This window comes from Schistocerca gregaria, chromosome 4, assembly GCF_023897955.1.
Source record: "Schistocerca gregaria isolate iqSchGreg1 chromosome 4, iqSchGreg1.2, whole genome shotgun sequence".
Taxonomy (NCBI): domain Eukaryota; kingdom Metazoa; phylum Arthropoda; class Insecta; order Orthoptera; family Acrididae; genus Schistocerca; species Schistocerca gregaria.
In genome coordinates, this window is record NC_064923.1 from 2,551,167 (window position 1) to 2,562,669 (window position 11,503).

An 11,503-nucleotide genomic window follows, 5' to 3' on the forward strand; every position below is an offset into this window, starting at 1 on the left:
TTGAATACAACTGTCACTATGTGCACTTTCCTCCATGGGAGTAATGTCTCAAATACTCTACGCTTTGATCGGTTCCTGGAAGACCAGTGATAGTTTCCGATGAACATCTGGAGGCATTCTGTAATTTGTGGACTATCAGAGTGTTGATGAAACACAGTAACTGCATCGGGATTGAATACAAGAGTCACCATGCGCACTTTCCTCCATGGGAGTAATGTCTTAAACAGTCTACGTTTTGATCGTTCCCTGGAAATCCAGTAGTAGTTTCCGATGCACATCTCGAGGCATTCTGTAATCCGCGGACTATTAGAGTGTTGATGAAACACAGAAATTGCATTGGGATTGAATACAACAGTCACCATGCGCACATTCCTCCATGGGAGTAATGTCTCAAACAGTCTACGTTTTGATCGTTCCCTGGAAGACCAGTAGTAGTTTCCCATGAACAACTGGAGGCATTCTGTAATTTTTGGACTATTAGAGTGTTGATAAAACACAGAAATTGCATCGGGATTGAATACAATAGTCACCATCCGCAGTTCCTCCATTGAAGTAATGTCTGAAACAGTCTACGCCTGGATCGTTCCCAGGAAGACCAGTAGTAGTTTCCGATGCACGAGGCTTTCTGTACTCAGTGGACTGTCAGAGTGTTGATGAAACACAGAAATTGCATCGGGATTGATTACAACAGTCTCCATGCGCAATTTCCTCCATGGGAGTTATGTCTCAAAGAGTCTACGCTTTGATCTTTCCCTGGAAGACCAGTAGTAGGTTCCGATGCACATCTGGAGGCATTTTGTAGTCTGTGGACTATCAGAGTGTTGATGAAACACAGAAATTGCATCGAGATTGAATACAACAGTCACCATGGGCACGTTCCTCCATGGGAGTAAAGTCTGAAAGAGTCTACGCTTTGATCGTTCCCTAGAAGACCAGTAGTAGTTTCCGATGCACATCTGGAGGCATTGTGTAATCTGTGGACTATCAGAGTGTAAATGAAACACAGAAATTGCATCGGGATTGAATAAGACAGTCACCATCCGCACTTTCCTCCATGGGAGTAATGTCTGAAAGAGACTACGCTTTGATCGTTCCCTGGAAGACCAGTAGTAGTTTCCGATGCACATCTCGTGGCATTCTGTAATCTGTGGACTATCAGAGTGTTAATGAAACACAGAAAATGCATGGATCGAATACAACAGTCACCATGCGCACTTTCCTCCATGGGAGTAATGGCTCAAGGAGTTTACGCTTTGATCGTTCCCTGGAAGAACAGTAGTAGTTTCCGATGCACTTCTATAGGCATTCTGTAATATGTGGACTATCAGAGTGTTGATGAAACACAGACATTGCATCTGGATTGAATACAACAGTCACCATGCGCACTTTCCTCCATGGGAGTAGTTCTCAAGCAGTCTACGCTTTGATCGTTCCCTGGAAGACCAGTAGTAGTTTCCGATGCACATTTGGTGGCATTCTGTAATCTGTGGACTATCAGAGTGTTGATGAAACACAGAAATTGCATCGGGATTGAATACGACAGTCACCATCTGCACTTTCCTACATGGGAGTAATGTCTGAAAGAGTCTACGCTTTGATCGTTCCCTGGAAGACCAGTAGTAGTTTCCGATGCACATCTCGTGGCATTCTGTAATCTGTGGACTATCAGAGTGTTAATGAAACACAGAAAATGCATGGATTGGATACAACAGTCACCATGCGCACTTTCCTCCTTGGGAGTAATGTCTCAAGGAGTTTACGCTTTGATCGTTCCCTGGAAGAACAGTAGTAGTTTCCGATGCACTTCTGGAGGCATTCTGTAATATGTGGACTATCAGAGTGTTGATGAAACACAGAAATTGCATCGGGATTGAATATAACAGTCACCATGCACACTTTACTCCACGGGAGGTATGTCTCAAACAGTCTACGCTTTGATCGTTCCCTGGAAGACCAATAGTAGTTTCCGATGCACATCTGGAGGCATTCTGTAATCTAAGGACTATCAGAGTGTTGATGAAACACAGAAATTGCATCGGGATTGAATACAACAGACACCATGCGCACATTCCTCCATAGGAGTAATTCTCAAACAGTCTATGCTTTGATCGTTCCCTGTAAGACCAGTAGTATTTTCCGATGCACATCTCGAGGCATTCTGTAATCTGTGGACTATTAGAGTGTTGATGAAACACAGATATTGCATTGGGATTGAATACAACAGTCACCATGCGCACATTCCTCCATAAAAGTAATGCCTCAAACTGTCTACGCTTTGATCGTTCCCTGGAAGACCAGTAGTAGTTTCCGATGAACATCTGGAGGCATTCTGTAATTTGTGGACTATCAGAGTGTTGATGAAACACAGAAATTGCATCGGGATAGGATACAACAGTCACCATGCGCACTTTCCTCCATGGGAGTAATTCTCAAACAGTCTATGCTTTGATTGTTCCCTGGAAGACCAGTAGTAGTTTCCGATGAACATCTGGAGGCATTCTGTAATTTGTGGACCATCAGAGTGCTGATGAAACACAGAAATTGCATCGGGATTGAATACAACAGTCACCATGCGCACTTTCCTCCACGGTAGAAATGTCTCAAACAGTGTACGCTTTGATAGTTCCCAGGAAGACCAGTAGTAGTTTCCGATGAACATCTGGCGGCATTCTGTAATCTGTGGACTTTCAGAGTGTTGATGAAACACAGAAATTTCATCGGGATTGAATACAACTGTCACCATGCGCACTTTCCTCCACGGTAGGTTTGTCTCAAACAGTCTACGCTTTGATCGTTCCCTGGAAGACCAGTAGTATTTTCCGATGCACATCTGGAGACATTCTGTAATCTGATGACTATCAGAGTGTTGATGAAACACAGAAATTGCATCGGGATTGAATACAACAGTCACCAAGCGCACATTCCTCCATGGGAGTAATTCTCAAACAGTCTATGCTTTGATCGTTCCGTGTAAGACCAGTAGTAGTTTCCGATGCACATCTCGAGGCATTCTTTAATCTGTGCACTGTTAGAGTGTTGATGAAACACAGAAATTGCATTGGGATTGAATACAACAGTCACCATGCGCACATTCCTCCATGGGAGTATTGTCTCAAACAGTCTACGCTTTGATCGTTACCTGGAAGACCAGTAGTAGTTTCCGATGAACATCTGGAGGCATTCTGTAATTTGTGGACTATCAGAGCGTTGATGAAACACAGAAATTGCATTGGGATTGAATACAACAGTCACCATGCGGACATTCCTCAATGGGAGTAATGTCTCAAACAGACTACGTTTTGATCGTTCCCTGGAAGACCAGTAGTAGTTTCCGATGAACATCTGGAGGCATTCTGTGATTTGTGGACTATCAGAGTGTTGATGAAACACAGAAATTGCATCGGGATTGAATACAACAGTCACCATGCGCACTTTCCTCCATGGGAGTAATGTCGCTAACAGTCTACGCTTTCATCGTTCCCTGGAAGACCAGCAGTAGTTTCCGATGCACATCTGGAGGTTTTCTGTACTCTGTGGACGATCAGAGTGTTGATGAAACACAGATATTGCAACGGGATTGACTAGAACAGTCACCATGTGCACTTTCCTCCATGGGAGTAACGTCTCAAATACTCTACGTTTTGATCGTTCCCTGGAAGACCAGTAGTAGTTTCCGATGAACATCTGGAGGCATTCTGTAATTTGTGGACTATCAGAGTGTTGATGAAATACAGAAATTGCATCGGGATTGAATACAACAGTCACCATACGCACTTTCCTCCATGGGAGTAATGTCGCTAACAGTCTACGCTTTGATCGTTCCCTGGAAGACCAGTAGTAGTTTCCGATGCACATCTGAAGGCTTTCTGTAATCTGAGGACTATCAGAGTGTTGATGACACACAGAAATTGCATCGGGATTGAATACAACTGTCACTATGTGCACTTTCCTCCATGGGAGTAATGTCTCAAATACTCTACGCTTTGATCGGTTCCTGGAAGACCAGTGATAGTTTCCGATGAACATCTGGAGGCATTCTGTAATTTGTGGACTATCAGAGTGTTGATGAAACACAGTAACTGCATCGGGATTGAATACAAGAGTCACCATGCGCACTTTCCTCCATGGGAGTAATGTCTGAAACAGTCTACGCCTGGATCGTTCCCAGGAAGACCAGTAGTAGTTTCCGATGCACGAGGCTTTCTGTACTCAGTGGACTGTCAGAGTGTTGATGAAACACAGAAATTGCATCGGGATTGATTACAACAGTCTCCATGCGCAATTTCCTCCATGGGAGTTATGTCTCAAAGAGTCTACGCTTTGATCTTTCCCTGGAAGACCAGTAGTAGGTTCCGATGCACATCTGGAGGCATTTTGTAGTCTGTGGACTATCAGAGTGTTGATGAAACACAGAAATTGCATCTAGATTGAATACAACAGTCACCATGGGCACGTTCCTCCATGGGAGTAAAGTCTGAAAGAGTCTACGCTTTGATCGTTCCCTAGAAGACCAGTAGTAGTTTCCGATGCACATCTGGAGGCATTGTGTAATCTGTGGACTATCAGAGTGTTGATGAAACACAGAAATTGCATCGGGATTGAATAAGACAGTCACCATCCGCACTTTCCTCCATGGGAGTAATGTCTGAAAGAGACTACGCTTTGATCGTTCCCTGGAAGACCAGTAGTAGTTTCCGATGCACATCTCGTGGCATTCTGTAATCTGTGGACTATCAGAGTGTTAATGAAACACAGAAAATGCATGGATCGAATACAACAGTCACCATGCGCACTTTCCTCCATGGGAGTAATGGCTCAAGGAGTTTACGCTTTGATCGTTCCCTGGAAGAACAGTAGTAGTTTCCGATGCACTTCTATAGGCATTCTGTAATATGTGGACTATCAGAGTGTTGATGAAACACAGAAATTGCATCGGGATTGAATACAACAGTCACCATGCGCACTTTCCTCCATGGGAGTAGTTCTCAAGCAGTCTACGCTTTGATCGTTCCCTGGAAGACCAGTAGTAGTTTCCGATGCACATTTGGTGGCATTCTGTAATCTGTGGACTATCAGAGTGTTGATGAAACACAGAAATTGTATCGGGATTGAATACGACAGTCACCATCTGCACTTTCCTACATGGGAGTAATGTCTGAAAGAGTCTACGCTTTGATCGTTCCCTGGAAGACCAGTAGTAGTTTCCGATGCACATCTCGTGGCATTCTGTAATCTGTGGACTATCAGAGTGTTAATGAAACACAGAAAATGCATGGATTGGATACAACAGTCACCATGCGCACTTTCCTCCTTGGGAGTAATGTCTCAATGAGTTTACGCTTTGATCGTTCCCTGGAAGAACAGTAGTAGTTTCCGATGCACTTCTGGAGGCATTCTGTAATATGTGGACTATCAGAGTTTTGATGAAACACAGAAACTGCATCGGGATTGAATACAACAGTCACCATGCGCACTTTCCTCCATGGGAGTAATGTCGCTAAAAGTCTACGCTTTGATCGTTCCCTGGAAGACCAGTAGTAGTTTCCGATGCACATCTGGAGGCTTTCTGTAATCTGAGGACTATCAGAGTGTTGATGACACACAGAAATTGCATCGGGATTGAATACAACTGTCACCATGCGCACTTACCGCCACGGGAGGTATGTCTCAAACAGTCTACGCTTTGATCGTTCCCTGGAAGACCAGTACTAGTTTCCGATCAACATCTGGAGGCATTCTGTAATCTGATGACTATCAGAGTGTTGATGAAACACAGAAATTGCATCGGGATTGAATACAACAGTCACCAAGCGCACATTCCTCCATGGGAGTAATTCTCAAACAGTCTATGATTTGATCGTTCCCTGTAAGACCAGTAGTAGTTTCCGATGCACATCTGGAGGCTTTCTGTAATTTGTGGACTATCAGAGTGTTGACGAAACACAGAAATTGCATCGGGATTGAATACAACTGTCACCATGTGCACTTTCCTCCATGGGAGTAATGTCTCAAATACTCTACGCTTTGATCGGTTCCTGCAAGACCAGTGATAGTTACCGATGAACATCTGGAGGCATTCTGTAATTTGTGGACTATCAGAGTGTTGATGAAACACAGTAACTGCATCGCGATTGAATACAAGAGTCACCATGCGCACTTTTCTCAATGGGAGTAACGTCTAAAACAGTCTACGTTTTGATCGTTCCCTGGAAGACCAGTAGTAGTTTCCGATGCACATTTCGAGGCATTCTGTAATCTGTGGATTATTAGAGTGTTGATGAAACACAGAAATTGCATTGGGATTGAATACAACTGTCACCATGCGCACATTCCTCCATGGGAGTAATGTCTCAAACAGTCTACGTTTTGATCGTTCCCTGGAAGACCAGTAGTAGTTTCCTATGAACAACTGGAGGCATTCTGTAATTTGTGGACTATCAGAGTGTTGATAAAACACAGAAATTGCATCGGGATTGAATACAATAGTCACCATGCGCACTTTCCTCCATGTGAGTAATGTCGTTAACAGTCTACGCTTTCATCGTTCCCTGGAAGACCAGTAGTAGTTTCCGATGCATATCTGGAGGCTTTCTGTACTCTGTGGACGATCAGAGTGTTGATGAAACACAGAAATTGCATCGGGATTGAATAGAACAGTCACCATGTGCACTTTCCTCCATGGGAGTAATGTCTCAAATACTCTACGTTTTGATCGTTCCCTGGAAGACCAGTAGTAGTTTCCGATGAACATCTGGAGGCATTCTGTAATTTGTGGACTATCAGAGTGTTGATGAAACACAGTAACTGCATCGGGATTGAATACAACAGTCACCATGCGCACTTTCCTCCATGGGAGTAATGTCTCAAACAGTCTACGCTTTGATCGTTCCCTGGAAGACCAGTTGTAGATTCCGATGCACATCTGGAGGCTTTCTGTACTCTGTGGACTGTCAGAATGTTGATGAAACACAGAAATTGCATCGGGATTGAATACAACAGTCTCCATGCGCAGTTTCCTCCATGGGAGTTATGTCTCAAAGAGTCTACGCTTTGATCCTTCCCTGGAAGACCAGTAGTAGCTTCCGATGCACATCTGGAGGCATTCCGTAGCCTGTGGACTATCAGAGTGTTGATGAAACACAGAAATTGCATCGGGATTGAATACAACATTTACGATGCGCACTTTCCTCCATTGGACTAATGTCTCAAAGAGTTTACGTTTTGATTGTTCCCTGGAAGACCAGTAGCACTTTCCGATGAACATCTGGAGGCATTAGGTAATCTGCGGACTCTCAGAGTGTTGATGAAACACAGAAATTGCATCGGGATTGAATACGACAGTCACCATCCGCACTTTCCTCCATGGGAGTAATGTCTGAAAGAGTCTACGCTTTGATCGTTCCCTGGAAGACCAGTAGGAGTTTCCGATGCACATCTCCTGGCATTCTGTAATCTGTGGACTATCAGAGTGTTAATGAAACACAGAAAATGCATGGATTGAATACAACAGTCACCATGCTTACTTTCCTCCATGGGAGTAATGTCTCAAGGAGTTTACGCTTTGATCGTTCCCTGGAAGAACAGTAGTAGTTTCCGATGCACTTCTGGAGGCATTCTGTAATATGTGGACTATCAGAGTGTTGATGAAACACAGAAATTGCATCGGGATTGAATACAACAGTCACCATGCGCACTTTCCTCCATGAGAGTAATGTCTCTAACAGTCTACGCCTTGATCGTTCCCTGGAAGACCAGTAGTAGTTTCCGATGCACATCTGGAGGCTTTCTGTAATCTGAGGACTATCAGAGTGTTGATGACACACAGACATTGCATCGGGATTGAATAAAACTGTCACCATGCGCACTTTCCTCCACGGGAGGTATGTCTCAAATACTCTACGCTTTGATCGTTCCGTGGAAGACCAGTAGTAGTTTCCGATGCACATCTGGAGGCATTCTGTAATCTGATGACTATCAGAGTGTTGATGAAACACTGAAATTGCATCGGGATTGAATACAACAGTCACCAAGCGCACATTCCTCCATGGGACTAATTCTCAAACAGTCTATGCTTTGATCGTTCCCTGTAAGACCAATAGTTGTTTCCGAAGCACATCTGGAGGCTTTCTGTAATTTGTGGACTATCAGAGTGTTGATGAAACACAGAAATTGCATCGGGATTGAATACAACAGTCACCATGCGCACTTTCATCCATGGGAGTAATGTCGCTAACAGTCTACGCTTTCATCGTTCCCTGGAAGACCAGTAGTAGTTTCCGATGCATATCTGAAGGCTTTCTGTACTTTGTGGAGGATCAGAGTGTTGATGAAACACAGAAATTGCATCGGGATTGAATACAACAGTCACCATGCGCACATTGCTCCATGGGAGTAATGTCTCAAACAGTCTACGTTTTGATCGTTCCCTGGAAGACCCGTAGTAGTTTCCGATGAACATCTGGAGGCATTCTGTAATTTGTGGACTATCAGAGTGTTGATGAAACACAGAAATTGCATCGGGATTGAATACAACAGTCACCATGCGCACTTTCATCCATGGGAGTAATGTCGCTAACAGTCTACGCATTCATCGTTCCCTGGAAGACCAGTAGTAGTTTCCGATGCATATCTGGAGGCTTTCTGTACTTTGTGGAGGATCAGAGTGTTGATGAAACACAGAAATTGCATCGGGATGGAATAGAACAGTCACCATGTGCACTTTCCTCCATGGGAGTAATGTCTCAAATGCTCTACGTTTTGATCGTTCCCTGGAAGACCAGTAGTAGTTTCCGATGAACATCTGGAGGCATTCTGTAATTTGTGGACTATCAGAGTGTTGATGAAACAAAGAAATTGCATCGGGAGTGAATACAACAGTCACCATGCGCACTTTCCTCCATGGGAGTAATGTCTCAAACAGTCTACGCTTTGATCGTTCTGTGGAAGACCAGTAGTAGTTTCCGATGCACATCTGGAGGCTTTCTGTAATTTGTGGACTATCAGAGTGTTGATGAAACACAGAAATTGCATCGGGATTGAATAGAACAGTCACCATGTACACTTTCCTCCATAGGAGTAATGTCTCAAATACTCTACGTTTTGATCGGTTCCTGGAAGACCAGTAGTAGTTTCCGATGAACATCTGGAGGCTTTCTGTAATTTGTTTACTATCAGAGTGTTGATGAAACACAGTAACTGCATCGGGATTGAATACAACAGTCACCATGCGCACTTTACTCCATGGGAGTAATGTCTCAAACAGTCTAAGTTTTGATCGTTCCCTGGAAGACCAGTAGTAGTTTCCGATGCACATCTCGAGGCATTCTGCAATCTGTGGACTATTAGAGTGTTGATGAAACACAGAAATTGCATTGGGATTGAATACAACAGTCACCATGCGCACATTCCTCCATGGGAGTAATGTCTCAAACAGTCTACGATTTGATCGTTCCCTGGAAGACCCTTAGTAGTTTCCAATGAACATTTGGAGGCATTCTGTAATTTGTGGACTATCAGAGTGTTGATGAAACACAGAAATTGCATCGGGATTCAATAGAACAGTCACCATGCGCACTTTCCTCCATGGGAGTAATGTCTCAAACAGTCTACGCTTTGATCGTTCCGTGGAAGACCAGTAAAGTTTCCGATGCACATCTGGAGGCTTTCTGTACTCTGTGGACTGTCAGAGTGTTGATGAAACACAGAAATTGCATCGGGATTGAATACAACAGTCTCCATGCGCAGTTTCCTCCATGGGAGTAATGTCTCAAAGAGTCTACGCTTTGATCTTTCAATGGAAGACCAGTAGTAGATTCCGATGCACATCTGTAGTCATTCTGAAGTCTGTGGACTATCAGAGTGTTGATGAAACACAGAAATTGCATCGGGATTGAATACAACATTCACGATGCGCACTTTTCCCCATGGGAGTAATGTCTCAAAGAGTTTACGTTTTGATCGTTCCCTGGAAGACCAGTAGTAGTTTTCCATGCACATCTGGAGGCATTAGGTAATCTGCGGACTATCAGAGTGTTGATGAAACACAGAAATTGAATCGGGATTGATTACAACAATCACCATGTGCACTTTCCTCCATGGGAGTAATGTCATAAACAGTCTTCGCTTTGATCGTTCCCTGGAAGACCAGTAGTAGTTTCCGATGCACATCTGGAGGCATTCTGTAATCTGAGGACTATCAGAGTGTTGATGAAACATTGAAATTGCATCGGGATTGAATACAACAGTCACCATGCGCACTTTCCTCCATGAGAGTAATGTATCTAACAGTCTACGCTTTGATCGTTCCCTGGAAGACCAGTAGTAGTTTCCGATGCATATCTAGAGGCTTTCTGTACTCTGTGGACTGTCAGAGTGTTGATGAAACACAGAAATAGCATCGGGATTGAATACAACAGTCTCCATGTGCAGTTTCCTCCATGGGAGTTATGTCTCAAAGAGTCTACGCTTTGATCTTTCCCTGGAAGACCAGTAGTAGGTTCCGATGCACATCTGGAGGCATTTTGTAGTCTGTTGACTATCAGAGTTTTGATGAAACACAGAAATTGCATCTTGATTGACTACAACAGTCACCAACCGCACTTTCCTCCATGGGAGTAATGTCTGTAAGAGTCTACGTTTTGATCGTTCCCTGGAAAACCAGTAGTAGTTTCCGATGCACATCTGGAGGCATTCTGTAATCTGAGGACTATCAGAGTGTTGATGAAACATAGAAATTGCATCGTGATTGAATACGACAGTCACCATGCGCACTTTCCTCCATGGGAGTAATGTCTCAAATACTCTACGTTTTGATCGTTCCCTGGAAGACCAGTGGTAGTTTCCGATGCACTTCTGGAGGCATTCTGTAATCTGTGGACTATCAGAGTGTTGATGAAACACAGAAATTGCATCGGGATTGAATACAACAGTCACCATGCGCACTTTCCTCCACGGGAGGTATGTCTCAAACAGTCTACGCTTTGACGTTCCCTGGAAGACCAGTAGTAGTTTCCGATGCACATCTGGATGCATTCTGTAATCTGATGACTATCACAGTGTTGATGAAACACAGAAATTGCATCGGGATTGAATACAACAGTCACCAAGCGCACATTCCTCCATGGGAGTAATTCTCAAACAGTCTATGCTTTGATCGTTCCCTGTAAGACCAGTAGTAGTTTCCGATGCAGATCTGGAGGCTTTCTGTAATTTGTGGACTATCAGAGTGTTGCTGAAACACAGAAATTGCATCGGGATTGAATAGAACAGACACCATGTGCTCTTTCCTCCATGGGAGCAATGTCTCAAATAATCTACGTTTTGATCGTTCCCTGGAAGACCAGTAGTAGTTTCCGATGAACATCCGGAGGCATTCTGTAATTTGTGGACTATCAGAGTGTTGATGAAACACAGTAACTGCATCGGGATTGAATACAACAGTCACCATGCGCACTTTCCTCCATGGGAGTAATGTCTCATACAGTCTACGTTTTGATCGTTCCCT